Source organism: Miniopterus natalensis, chromosome 1 (assembly GCF_054644295.1).
Source record: "Miniopterus natalensis isolate mMinNat1 chromosome 1, mMinNat1.hap1, whole genome shotgun sequence".
Classification (NCBI taxonomy): domain Eukaryota; kingdom Metazoa; phylum Chordata; class Mammalia; order Chiroptera; family Miniopteridae; genus Miniopterus; species Miniopterus natalensis.
Window position 1 is genome coordinate 13,703,748 of NC_142081.1, and position 13,547 is coordinate 13,717,294.

The following is a 13,547-nucleotide window of genomic DNA, read 5'->3' on the forward strand; positions in this document are numbered from 1 at the left end:
AATGCTATGTGTGATTAAAAACAATAGAGATGAAAGACGACACTGGCCACAGTGGTGTGGTTTATGTTTATTTTCTGGTTTAAGGGCACCTTTGTTGACCTGAAGGCTTCTTGAGTAACTTATGAGGGTCACCTGAACTGATAATTTCTTGATAGCCTTTGTGGATATTCTACTTTATTAGTTTTGTTTCTCTTTCAATTTCTAATTCTTTAAAGTATGTACAGAAGGGAGAATGTCATATCAAAGCAGCTCTAATTACAGACTCTAAAATGTTGTGTTTTGTGTTGCCCATACTGATACTTTGGAACTTGATTTTGCAATAGTGTGTTTAGATAATTATAGCTTCTTTTCTACTGGGCTAGAACTTCATTCTGATTTTCTCTACCCCATTCCATATTAACTAACATCTCTTGGTTTTGAAAATCTAAATCAATAACAATTATCTTTTATTCCTCAAGTGCTGAAAACTGACAGTTGAGTTAAATTATGTTAACTTGATTTAAAAGACACTTGAGAATCAAATTGTGAATTTTAGGGAAAACATATTCTTATTTTTGTTTAATAATGTGGTTGGATCAATGGAAAAAGGAGACGACAGCTTATAAAGGGGGGGCCTCTTTCCTCTCCATTAAGTTTAATTGCAAACATTTCAGGCATAATGAATCACTGCTGACCATGGGCCACTCCATCGTCATTCTGCGGTCATTGCGGCTGCTTGTGGGTGCAAGTTTTGTATCTTCAATGAGTTCTGGGAAGAAAATTGTAAGCCTAATTGTGAATGTTGTAGGAGCCTTTGTAAGTTGCTCATGAAAAAAGAAAAGGGAAAAAAAATCAAGCAACTTTTTAGAACTCTTTGCCCTACTAAACCCTAAAACTTCATTTCGTGGAGGTTAAATAAATGATCCCTTTTTTTGGTTCTCGGTGTTTGTCAGGTGGAACAATTTGAAAAGCCATTTATGAGAAACTTTAAAATGTACTTTGAGAAAAACCACCATGAAGTATTTTTAAAAAATTGTTTTGCAAAACCCTGGGCAGTTCAAAGAGCCAAGCAAACAAAAGATGTAAAATTACTTTAGTCATTCTTAAGCTTATAACCAGCAGAATAAAATGAAATTGGCTGCTTTGGGTTGATTGTAGAATTAATACAGCCAGAGACGCCAATACAAGGCAGGATTGACAAGTCACTAGGGGGAAAAAGAAAGCCATGGATGGCGGGGTCACGAGGTCATGCATCTGAAACATCATGGTCATGCAAATATTTTCGGGTAGTTAGGAGTACTTTTAATAGATATTTACTAACTAGAATCAGAAAGCAAAGATGAATAGAGGGGGATCGCAATAACCCTCACCCTCACCCTAACCCTTACCCTAAACCCTAACCCTAACCCTAATCCAAATCCCAAACCAGAATAAATGTTCTTCATTGGTAGATTTAATTAAAAATTCCATTTTGTACCTATTGGGATTAAATTCACTATGGTAAGTTCGGTGTTTAAATAAAAAAGATAGAAATAATAGGGGTTGAGCAATGAGACATTTCTTTTATCTGGTTACGAACAGAAGTGATTGCTAATTCTAGGGTGTGCATAGCTTCAGGGATCTGACAAGTCTTAGTTTTAAGAAAAAGGCAGAATAGAATAGAAAAAAAAAGATATATATATATATATAGCTGTATATATAGGTATGAAAAATGAAAGAAAAAAACAATGAAAGGTAACACAGTTTGGAAATCATCTAAAGTGGCTATTTTAAGATGAGAGGTGAGAGGGGATTTTTTTTTTTTTTTACATAATGCTAATGTTTTACCTGCAGTCATATACTAATTTTGTAATTATTTTTAGCAATTCATTAAAATAAAATAGTAAATAAAATTGAAGGCTTTGACGCAGAAAGTGTCAAGCTAGAAGGTGGTTCATGTCGCCAAGCTTCAAAGAGGAAGGGTGCCAGAGGCAGAATATAGAAAAGTGAGAAGTCTGACCTTCACAAACACGTTTCTCTCTGCTTCTTACTCATTCCTCTTCCTTCCTCGCATGGTCATGGGGCTCCCAGCTCCCTCACAGGCAGTTGCAATTCAGATTCTTTCATTTTTGTCTCTGCTAGGATGCCATTCATCGAATGCTCCTGACCCCTTTTCTGAAATACCAGCTGCTGCCCTTCTTTGTGCCATCACCCTGGACTGGTTACTTCTGTCACAGTCCTCACTGACTCTGACATGCGTTCACGCACTACGTTAATGCGTGTTTCCAGGCTGGCGTGTAAGCTCCATGAGGGCAGTGCTTTCGGCTTTTTCTCTTTCCCAGCACCTGCAACAGTACTGGGCCCAGAGGAGTTGCTGAGAACGTATGTCCTGAGTAGGAGAAGGAATCTGAGATGCTGTCTTCTTAGATGCTGTTGGGAGCAAAACCCAAATGAGATGGAACCGAAAATAGAATGCCAAACTAATACAGCCCGTCCTTGGAAAGTTAACTTGTTCAACTTACAAATAATCTCTGCATTATATCTTGCATTTCATATCTCTTAGATATTTGAACGTGAATAGTATTAAATGGAGAATTTTAGGTTAACAATAAGCATAGGCGGGATTACGGCCAAATAGTAAATCTGGACTCTCTCTTCCTCATAAAGATTCTTCTGACTTATACTGTAGTCTCTAATTTCTTATCATTTTTACCGTAGAGAGTTTGAAGGAAGAAACCTGGCCTGGGAGTGTTGTCTTAGGCTCAAAAGCAAACTATTGCAGAAATACATACATTAAAAATACTTCTCAGCGCGGAGGCAGCTGATGGATGTTTCTCTCCCATGATGTTTCTAACTCTCTCTCCCTCTCCCTTCCTCTCTCTCTAAAATAATCAATAAAAACCATATTTAAAAAAATACTTCTCAGTCATAATATTGAACTTATATTTTCCTTTTTCTTATATTTTCTATTTAATTGTTTACTGGGCCTTCCCAAAAGCATATGGCAACTACAATAAATACGCTCAAATGTGTGGGATATGGATTTAAAACTTTATAGTTACAGTATGTACATCTTACTGGGGAAATACCCTATTTGAGGTTTTTATGCTAAATAAAAATATACGAAACTCTGTCTAAAGTTGTTCAAAATGGTAGACTTTACAAATGTTCTCTTCTTTACATACACTTCATAGTACAGCATGTGGCAGCTTTTAGACCAAACAACATCTGCCTTAAACACTATAAATCGTAAAGATAGAATCTTTCAGAACTTCAACTAAATGCAAATATTGGGGAGCCCAATTTATTGTTCTACATACAATGCAAGAAAACTTGCAAGATGCTGATTTTTTATTGGCCTCTCCTTGCATGTTTTATCATCAACACTCCAAAAATTAATTTGATTTTGTTGTTGCTTAATTGAATGTCTAGATTTATCTATAAAAGATGTATAACATAACTAAAAAAGCAAATGGAATAGTGAATTTAAATTGCAAATAATTCAAATAAGTATGTGAGGTGTTGTTATTAAAGTTATAAATGCTAGACAACAATAGTATATTTTAAAATAACCAAATATGATAAAGAAAGAGGATGAATGTGTTAGGTAAATATAAACTTCCAACACAAGATTATCTAGGGGAAAAAAGTTTGTTTTAATTTGAACAACTAAAAGTGTTCCTAATCTGAATGGTTTGTATGTGCATATGTATATTAATTAATCACCATGAAGAATACAGCCTAGTTTTTTATGTGACAATTTAGAATCTTAGAATCACTCAGGGTAATTTATGACCCCCTTAATCATCAGTTTTAGAAGTAAGTCTAAAAATGTGAAATTATTTGTAAAAATGCAGATCGCAGGACACCAAGGCCTAGCACTCTGGGTTTTAAAAGTATTTCCCTAATACTTCTTATGCTCCCACAATTTCGAGAGCTACCTTTGTCTATATTATGAAAGACACAATCATGTAATAACTATAATAATTATAGCAATATTAATGTTAATCTCTTATATCCCAAATGTGCTTATTATTTGCTACCATTCTAATCACATTACAAATACTAACTTCTTTACTAATTGCAATGACCCTATATAGTAGGTACTATTGCAAACTTCATTTTACTATTGAAGAAAGTGTGGCACAGAGAGATTAAAACATTTGACCAAGTAACACAGCATGTAAGTGTCAGAGGCTGGAGCCAGCGGTGGAACTAAAGGAGCCTGTTTTCTGAGTTTGCTGTACCAGCCTTTTCAGCATTCTCCATGCCTCAGCCCTGCCAAGCACTGTGGGTCAGAGGCAAACATGGCACAGCCCACCTCCAAAGAGCTTTAGAGTCCAGTGGGAGGCAGGCAGGCATTGAGACAAATGCAGCTTTGACTTTGGCAAAAGATGATCAGGAAGAGCAGACAGGCTATTAATCTCCATAGAGAAATCTTTGCACAGGGGAAAGCTCAAAGACTGAGTGGAAGTGGCAGATAAGATGACAGCAGCCTTGCAGACAGTGCCAGCCATGCCTGCTAAGTCACAGAGCATTGCATCCAGGCAAATAAGTAATTTAATGGGACACAGATACAGTGTGTCGGATGAGGGCAAGTGAAAGGAGGCAATGTTGGAGGGGTAGATTGAGGCAAATTATAGAGAAAGGGGCTTTACTTGCCATGCCAGGTCCACAGGCAACAGTTATACAGATTTTATTCTATGACAACAGTGTCCCCTTGAGTTGTGCAGGACAAAACCAGCACTAATGTAGGCACTGGGTGTGTGTAGGGGGATGCTCATGGGTCCTGTTAGAGTGAAGTGATAGAATAAGGTGTGATACAAGTCTACACTGGTGCTTTGGTGCTCTAGGGAGCATGCAGAAGGCCAGAGCCCACATTTGAGAAGACCCAGTCAAGCATCGCTTGATCTATGACGGGATGTTTTCAAAGTGAACCATTTTAAGGATAGAGTGTGGAGAGGCCTTGAACAGCCCTCTGTCGAGAAGTTCAAGGTTCACCTGCTAGGCTATTTCCTCAGGATTCTTAAAGATGTTAATACCTTTATAAAGATTCACTACTGGAGGTAAGGACTCTACAAGAAAATAAATCACCTCTCAGTTATAGCAATTTAAGCAGTTCCATGAGCCCTATTATAATCACAATTCATTAACCTGTTACCCAGAAGGCCACACTGTTTTCTCTACTTATCTAACCCACTTTGCCGGTTAGGGGAGGGGTGACCCTGCATAGATAAAGGTGAAAAGGGATACATGATGTGCTCACATTTGCAAAAATATGCTATCATGCTTTCTTAAAAATGAATTTTTAAAATTGAATATTCCTGAAATGGGACAGGTTTTGTTTGTTGATTTTTTTAATGGAGACAGTTGATTTAGATAAAAGATAGCAATAACATGGCAGTTGTTTGTGTCAGGAATTATAAACACTGAGAATAAGTATTAATAAATATATTTTAAATGACTTTATGTTTAGGCTGGAGAACCAGTAAAATCTATGAGTTTATACTTGACCTTAAGCACTTTTTGGAAACAGAATCAACTTTATAAAACAGAATATAAGAGTATCCTAAGTGTTTGGGTGAGTGAGCAAAAGTGTGCCTGATGAGTTTCAGTGTCAGCGAACACGATATATCCTGGTGAAGAATAAAGCAGTTAAACTGTGCCTAGAAAGGGCTCTGAGGCTCTGACTCCCACTCTCAGCTCGTCGTTCACATTTGTAGCGTTTGCCTTGCAGCTCCCCAGACTTTCTTCTCCCCTATATTGTCCGCATCTATCATTGCATAACTTGGCCTAGCACCATGGCTTGAGGGGATCAAGGAATGTCTTTTAAATTGAGCAAAATTTTCCCAAGTCATTTCAGCTCTACCCATGACTACATAAATGGGCCGACAACACATGGGGCTTTATCAAAGACACTGGAAAGCAAGTAGAATATTTTCCTGCTGGTAAGGAGTAGATTCCACATGTATACCTACAATGATGTGTGCAATAGTGGTCTCTGCAATTCAAGAAAATAAAGAAAATGAAAAGACCTGCAAAGCCAGTGTACAATAGACAAGTTGGGAGCCAGGATGTTGCACTTTAAATTAGAATAAAAAGCATCTGTGAAGGTGTAAAAGTATATGATACATCCTTGAGGTTGTAAATAAAACAAAAAAGTTATCCTAATATTCAGTTACTGTATGTGGGCTTTGATGTAAGCTATATATTTCCTCATTTACATCTTCCAGGAAGCCTGTAAGATAGAGAGCGTAATTGTTTCTTGTTATAGGAATAGCAGCTGAGCCTCAGAGAGGTGGCTGACCACACTCGGAGGGAGAGCAAGTTCTTGGACTCAGGTCTACCGAAGTCACAGATCTTTAAAAAATGACCTCTGAAGAAAAGTTTTAGGTTTAGTTGAAATGAAATTCATGACATTAAATATAAATTCTATGGACTGCTGATCCATATGCTGAAGAATATATATAAATATATATATGAGATATATATGTATATGTGTGTATATATATATTGACCCCATATGTGTGTGTGTGTGTATAGAGAGACTAATATATGTGTACAATGGGGTAGGTGAAAATGAAAAAGGTTGGTGATTTATACACATGAAGATGTTTTACTCTATATGTAGGTAATATGTATTTTTCTGAAAGGGGTTGGAAAGTTTCCACTATACCCACAGGTTGGAAAAACCTTTTAAGGCTCACTTTTAAGTGCACAGATAGACTCTTATGGATTCAGGGAAACTTCAATCTAAACAATAAATATCTCCAGATGATCTGATACTAGTGGTGAAAGAAGGGAATAATTGGTGTTAGGGAGCTGTTTGCAACATTTTAAAAGTCAAAAAATACATAAAATTTCTGTGGAATAAGACTGCCTGTAAAAATGAATTTTTGCTTCATGTTTATGGAAGTAATACTTAAATTTATTGCTTGGCTCTGAAAATCTCTATTACAAAATAAATATGATATCTACATGTTATCTATTATATATTCCCAAGTATTGGGAATAGTTTCCAAGTGATGTAAGTAAAAATTAATGTGTGATACAGGCAATTAGAACTTGATCCCATTCATGTAACACATAGTAGCTCTATAGTTACAGCTAAAACCTTTTAGAAAATAGGTTGTTATAACCACTGATACTTTAGTACTTGGTGATAAAGTAGCTAGAGGCAGAGTAGAATTAATTCAGAGGCGGTTGCCTTTCCTTGGGGACCAGGTGCCGCTTCCTGGGCAGGTGCTATCTAATCACTCCAGCCCTGTTGTCTGTTTTTCTTGCAGACTTTTAAGCCAGCATGCACGTGCCTGGACCTGGACACACAAGTGATCCAGACCCTCTTTTTTTCTAAAGTGATGTTCATATTGGTGATCACCATGTAGAAGAAGGTTATGCAGTCATTTAGGAGGTCTCGTCTATAAATCAAATAGTTATGAAGGAACTGGCAGTGTCTAAATACATCTTGGGCTAAGAGTAATTGTTTCAAACTTTTGTATGAACCATAGCTGTGGGGAGGGGTGAGGGTTGGGCAGTGGAGAGTTACAGAGATTTGTGTATGGGTCATAAAGTAAAATGTGTTTCTGACTGTGAATGGAGAGTAAAAAAATGAATAACATTGCCCTCTACCATTTATCTTCAGGGGAAAGTTGATCAAAACTCCCAGTGTGGCCCTCTAATTTTGAGGTCTTCCCAGTCCACTTTTTCAGGCTCTAGGAACATGATTTGTTCCATTTTCTGTGTCTCTAGAGTCCATCCTCACTTCTTATCTGCCTGTGATATAACCTTTATTCTGACATATAAGCATGGGAACTTTCTAAACGATCTCTTTATTGACTGGTCCAAATTATATACTATTTTCAACTTAATTTTTCCCAACTACAACCCTGCTCTTTAATATTTCTCTATGTAGTCAAGGTTATTTTAAACTCTTTAATATGGCATAAAAATTGTTTACCAATGTTTTGGGCTTCATTATCTATCAATATTATACAAAGACGTAAGATTCAGCAGAACCAACACACTTGCTGGCCTGGAATGTGTGAGGCATTTCACACCTCTGTGTTTAGGCTTAGTTCTGCCCTTGTTTATCTTTTATTCTTCTCTTTGTTCAAATCCATGCACCCTCCCCTCTGAGGGAGTTTCATTGGCATGTCCCACCCAGCAGCAATAGGTGGCTATCTCCTCTCCCTTCAGGATCCTTTAGAATGCTGTGTCTTCCATTACATCTTATACAACTATTTATTCCAAGAATATACTTGGACCTTAGTAAGGTATTAATACATGCTTGTTGAATGAATTAGTGTCATGTCATTATATGAATTTCATATAATGCATGCAACATTATAATTAATATTTTCCTAGATACTTTTGATTGTTGCTCTCCTTTCCCCCCAAACTGAATAAATATCAGTTCACCTACCAACACTGCAAAATTGAAAATGCATTTCTACCTGACATGATGAAATTGTCATTTAGTAGACATGATGCTTTGAGCCCTGCAAATAACTGCTTGCCTAAGTTGTTCTTGATGAGCTATTATCTTAGTCTTCAGAACAGTAAAGGGAAATAATTGTTTGTGTATTTATCCACAGTTGCTGTATTGAGTGTATCTTTGGGTTTTGGAGGGAAGGAGAGTGAGAAGAAATGCTACAGAAATGACAATAGAGAAAATGAAAATGAGATTGTAGAAAGACAACAAAAGTTTTCTTATATATATATTTTTACTAGTAAAATTGGTTCAAAGAGCATTTGCTGCCTACCAAGCAATACAAAATAAGATTCAAGGCTCAAAAACATATTGAATTGGCCATTCTTCTGATAGGAATGGGGTTATATGAACTTAAATTGTAGTTTTCAATTTTAAAAACAAGCCAAAATGAGTAATAGGCTTGATTTTTTTAACTATAGAGAGAAATATTTCCCAAGATAAATTAAGATTTTGACTTTTATTATTTTTCAGAATTGTGCTAATCTTCCTTATGGAATAATAAAGAATTTTTCTTTACCCTTTGAACATGCACCACAAATTAGGTAATTTTCCCTGGCATGTAGTTTTTCAGTCACACTACTGCTGTAATAGATAATCAAAGGGGGACTGAATTCATATCTTACAACTGTAATCATAAATAGATATTCCACACTAATGTGGGCAAGTGTGATCTGAAATATTAGACATATGTGTAATGTAAAGAGATTAAGCTGACATCGGTGTTTCTGATAGTGAGGTGTGGATTCCAGAAACACAGAGAGTTAGGAGATGATGGACCTGGATGTCAAAGTACAGTGTTAAAGAGCAGGTTTAGGGAGTGAAGGCAATGAATACATTTTATAAAAGCTTGTTTTTGAGTCCTATTGGACTTGAACAGTATCCTGTGTATATATTGTTAACATATGAGGTCTTGGTATGGATCATGATGTCCTTAAAATAATCCTATGAAGCAGATACTTATAATCTTTCTATAGCTCATGTAATATAATTTTTACGGGTCAAGTAACATGTGCATGTTTTTCAGCAAGCATCTCCTTCAAGCAGAGCATGAAAGCCCTGTAGGCAGGGACTGCACCCTTAGCCTACATACCTGGTTTGCTCTCTTAGACTCTGTGCTACAGAGAACCTCACTCTTGTCTGCTCCAGCTCTCCCCTTTTCCATGGAGCAAGAAGTCCATGGGGCCAAGGGAATGTATCCACTTGTAGTCCATGTGCCACCTTCCTCATTTATAGACTATGCCTATAGTAACTAGAAAGGAGCATAAGCTCCTGAACCCAGAACTTAAGGCCTGGGCATGATATAGCCCTGCTTCCTCCATTTCTTAAACCCTCTACCTTGCTCATCAAGCTCTGGCCAGGCACCTATCTAATTTTATTCTTTGAACATGTCAAACTCACCCTTGCCTAAGGATCTTGCACTCAATGTTTCCTCTGCCTCCTACATCAGGATCTCTATTTTGAAGGATGGATTTCTTTCTGTGGACATGTTTCAGATGAAATGTCACCTCCTCAAAGAGGTTTTTCCTGACCATCTCTGTCATAGTGACTCTTTTGTTTCTTCTTTTTAAGTTTTCTTCTGTGTGTGTGTGTGTGTTGATCTATATGAAGTACAAATTCCAGGAGAGCAGATCTGTGTCCTTTTTATCAATCTCTTGGCCTTTGCCAAATCTACAGTGCTTAGGACGGCACCTAGAACATGAGGAACATTTGAGAAACATTTGATGAATTAGTTATTATTGAATGAATAGTTGTGAATAATCTACATGTTCAATAAATATATTATGTTTGAAGGAATGAGTCAATGAATTAATAAATGAATGGAAGGTTACATCATTCTCCTGACTCCAAAGCCTATCACTGTTTCACTGTTGCAAGCTACTTGTGACTATGCTGTGAACTCTAATGGACCCCTACACTTTCACAAAGTTTGAGACAAGAGGATAGTTGTACACTTTAAAATTATTGCAAATTCTTTCTTTCATGCCCTTGACATGACAGGTCCTCCCGCCAGTAAGTGGATCGTATCTCTCCTCTCTTTGCATCTGGGTTGGCCATGTCATGCCTTGCCCATGAGTCACTGCGAACATGATGGCAGCAGAGGAGCTTTCCTCCTCTTGCTGCTCCTGGAAACCCTGAGACCACCATGTGAAAATGCCCAGGCTATTCTACTAGATGAGAAATATGTGGCCCTGTCTCATCTTTTGCCCCAAGTGACTTGCTAGCAACTGCCATGTGTGTAGCAGTGACACCACTTAGATCACATACCCTTCAGCTGACCTTATAAATAACCACAGACACATGACTGAGGTTAGCAGTTACTGACTGAGCTGGCTCAGTGCAGAAGAATCATCCACCAACCCAAAGAATTGTGAGACAAATACATGGTATCTGTTGTTGTAATTTACTAAGTTTGGGTGCAATTTGTCACACAGCAAAAACTAACTGAACTGATACTGAAGCTATATGGAAACAATAAAAAGAAGTCTTGCTATAACTATGCCCACTTAAGTTCAGGTAGTCTTTTAAAGTGTAAATAATAAACTCAGATACAGAGACTTCATTTTTCAATGGCTACTTCTAACAATCCCATTAATGAAATGCTTCATTTGACAGAAGAAAGACTAGGATTTGTCTTGATACAGATAAATTTGATAGTGAATTATTTTTGTTTTATATCACAGGGTATAACAAATCAATTTAAATAATGTTTTCCCTAAATGCTAATATCACAGGATTTGCTGTGAGCATGCAAAAGCTGCAATAACATGAGTGAGACTGTGATTTTAGAATGTTCTGTTTGATCCATGGTGCCAATGAGTTTTGATATTGTAAATGATGTGAAAGTTATGCCTGAACATTACACATCATTTTTGACAGCATATTTTATGCACATACTGACAAACACCATATTTTTTTTCTTATAAATGATTGAAAGTTTGTTTGATTAAAAAAAAAAAAAAGTTTTGGCCTCCAAACATATCCTAATGAGTGAGTCCAAAAATACCACACTAATCTGATACTTGAACTTGAATCGCTAATATTATAACAATTTTCTGCCTGTGCTGACACTGTCAACGCTTACTTCTGCTAAACCAGATGTCTGCTGTTCATCCTGCCACTTACATGTTAAACTGTTAATCTGAAGGAAGAAAAAGGGAAATAGAGTGTTTTGCTATGGTTGTTACACTGAAGAATCCCTAAGATGTCATGCTGAGGCAGATTTTCATCATAATATAATTTGTTGTATTGGTACGTATCCACTTGTCTTCTCATTTCTCTAGCCCTTGTAGGCACTTGGAACTGTCCTGCCAATGGCAATTGGGTTCAGTCTGTAGTGTTCCAGCTTCCCAACAAGAAAATCATATATACCATTCCTATGTGTCGTATAAGTGATCTGTCCAGGCCACTCCAACGTGCCACCTGCCAGGATGGGCACTGTGATTGTAATGAAAAAGTTTCTCATCATGTCTAGAGAAGGAATTGTGGAGATACTATCAACAAAAACAAACACAGAAGAGTGAGAGTAAAGTCTGTCTCTACCTCAGTAAAGTGAAGATCTTGCAAAGGTGAACACTTTCTACACACATCTGAAAATAGATATTAGTCAAAAGATCCTGTTTCAAATAAAGAAGTTGCCCCTCTCTTAGAACAGTATCTTAGACTGAATCTCCAGTGGTAGAAACCTGGACTGATCCAATCTCGGCTATATGTTTTTCCTGAGCATTTATCAAATATTTTACATAGTCCTCCTGTAGTGGCTTTAATATATATCCAAAAATTGTCCCGGCTGGTGTGGCTCAGTTGGTTGTGTCTCCAGTACACCCAAAGGTCCCCCTTGGCTTTGTTTTCCTGCATGCTTCTTTCTGTCTAAATCCCCTCCTTTTTTGCTCTCTTGTTTTTATTCTACATTGTTTAATTAATTTTCCTCTAGAACCTGGGAGCCCTGGCTGAGTCAGATCTCTAATTACAATTGGCTTTATTGACATGGGCTTTTTGCCACACACATACACACATCCTGTTTCCTCAGCCTATTCACTATTTCTTTCTTTTTTAAAAAATTAATTCTACTCTTTTTAAAAATATATACATATATATATTTATTGATTTCAGAGAGAGGAAGGGAGAAGGAGAGAGAGAGATAGAAACATCAATGATGAGGGAAAGTCATTTATCTGCCGCCTCTTGCACACTCCCCACTGGGGATTGACCCCGCAACCCCGGGCATGTGCCCTGACCAGGAATCGAACCTCAATCTCCTGGATCATGGGTCGATGCTCAACCGCTGAGCCAAGCTGGCCAGGCTTAACTCTATTCCTTGACCTTATTTTATAGTCTAGCACACATCCTTGGAATTTAGAAAATTCAGTAATTATCCTATGTCATTCCAGACTCTGTAAGTAGTCTTGCAGCAGGTTGAAACAGCATACGTTTTGACAGCCAGATGCTATATTTCTTCCTGATTGCATAGCTCATAGTCACTTAATAATGCATTGTTTTCCGAAGTAAAACTCAGTGGAGGTGCAACATCTGGTTCCTGGCAAAAAAGCCTTACTTAATTTACTCAAATCCCTGGTGTGATTTACAAAGCGCCAGAGAAGGTGGAACACTTTGACACATTGTAGAGCACCGACTGGCTGTGTCTACCTTGGCAAGGGTTTCTAAATGGCTCATTTAAAGCAATCAGGGAATCTTTTATTTGGTACCACCCTAACAGCCAAAATGTTTACATTTCTAAATGAAAACCTTTTTCTTTAGGTGAAAACATTTCCAAAAAAAAGTAAATGCTTTGGACATTAAAGGCAAAAACAATGTTTTCCTTTGAACAGTGGAGATTGTGAAATGTTTTCCAAATATCTCCAAACATTATAAGGAAAATGCAAGCATTTTATATATTCCTGGCCTTAACACCATTATTAGTAAAACTGCAAGCAAGTTCAGATTTTCAGACAGGCTACCAATTCTTGCAGTGGAATAGCTGGATATTTGTAAACGCGTCCAAACTTTAACGGTAAAGAGAGAGCAGATGTGAAGAAAATCATCAGGGTAGTTTGAGATCAGCCCTCAGATATATGAATGCTTTTTATAAATTACTAACAAA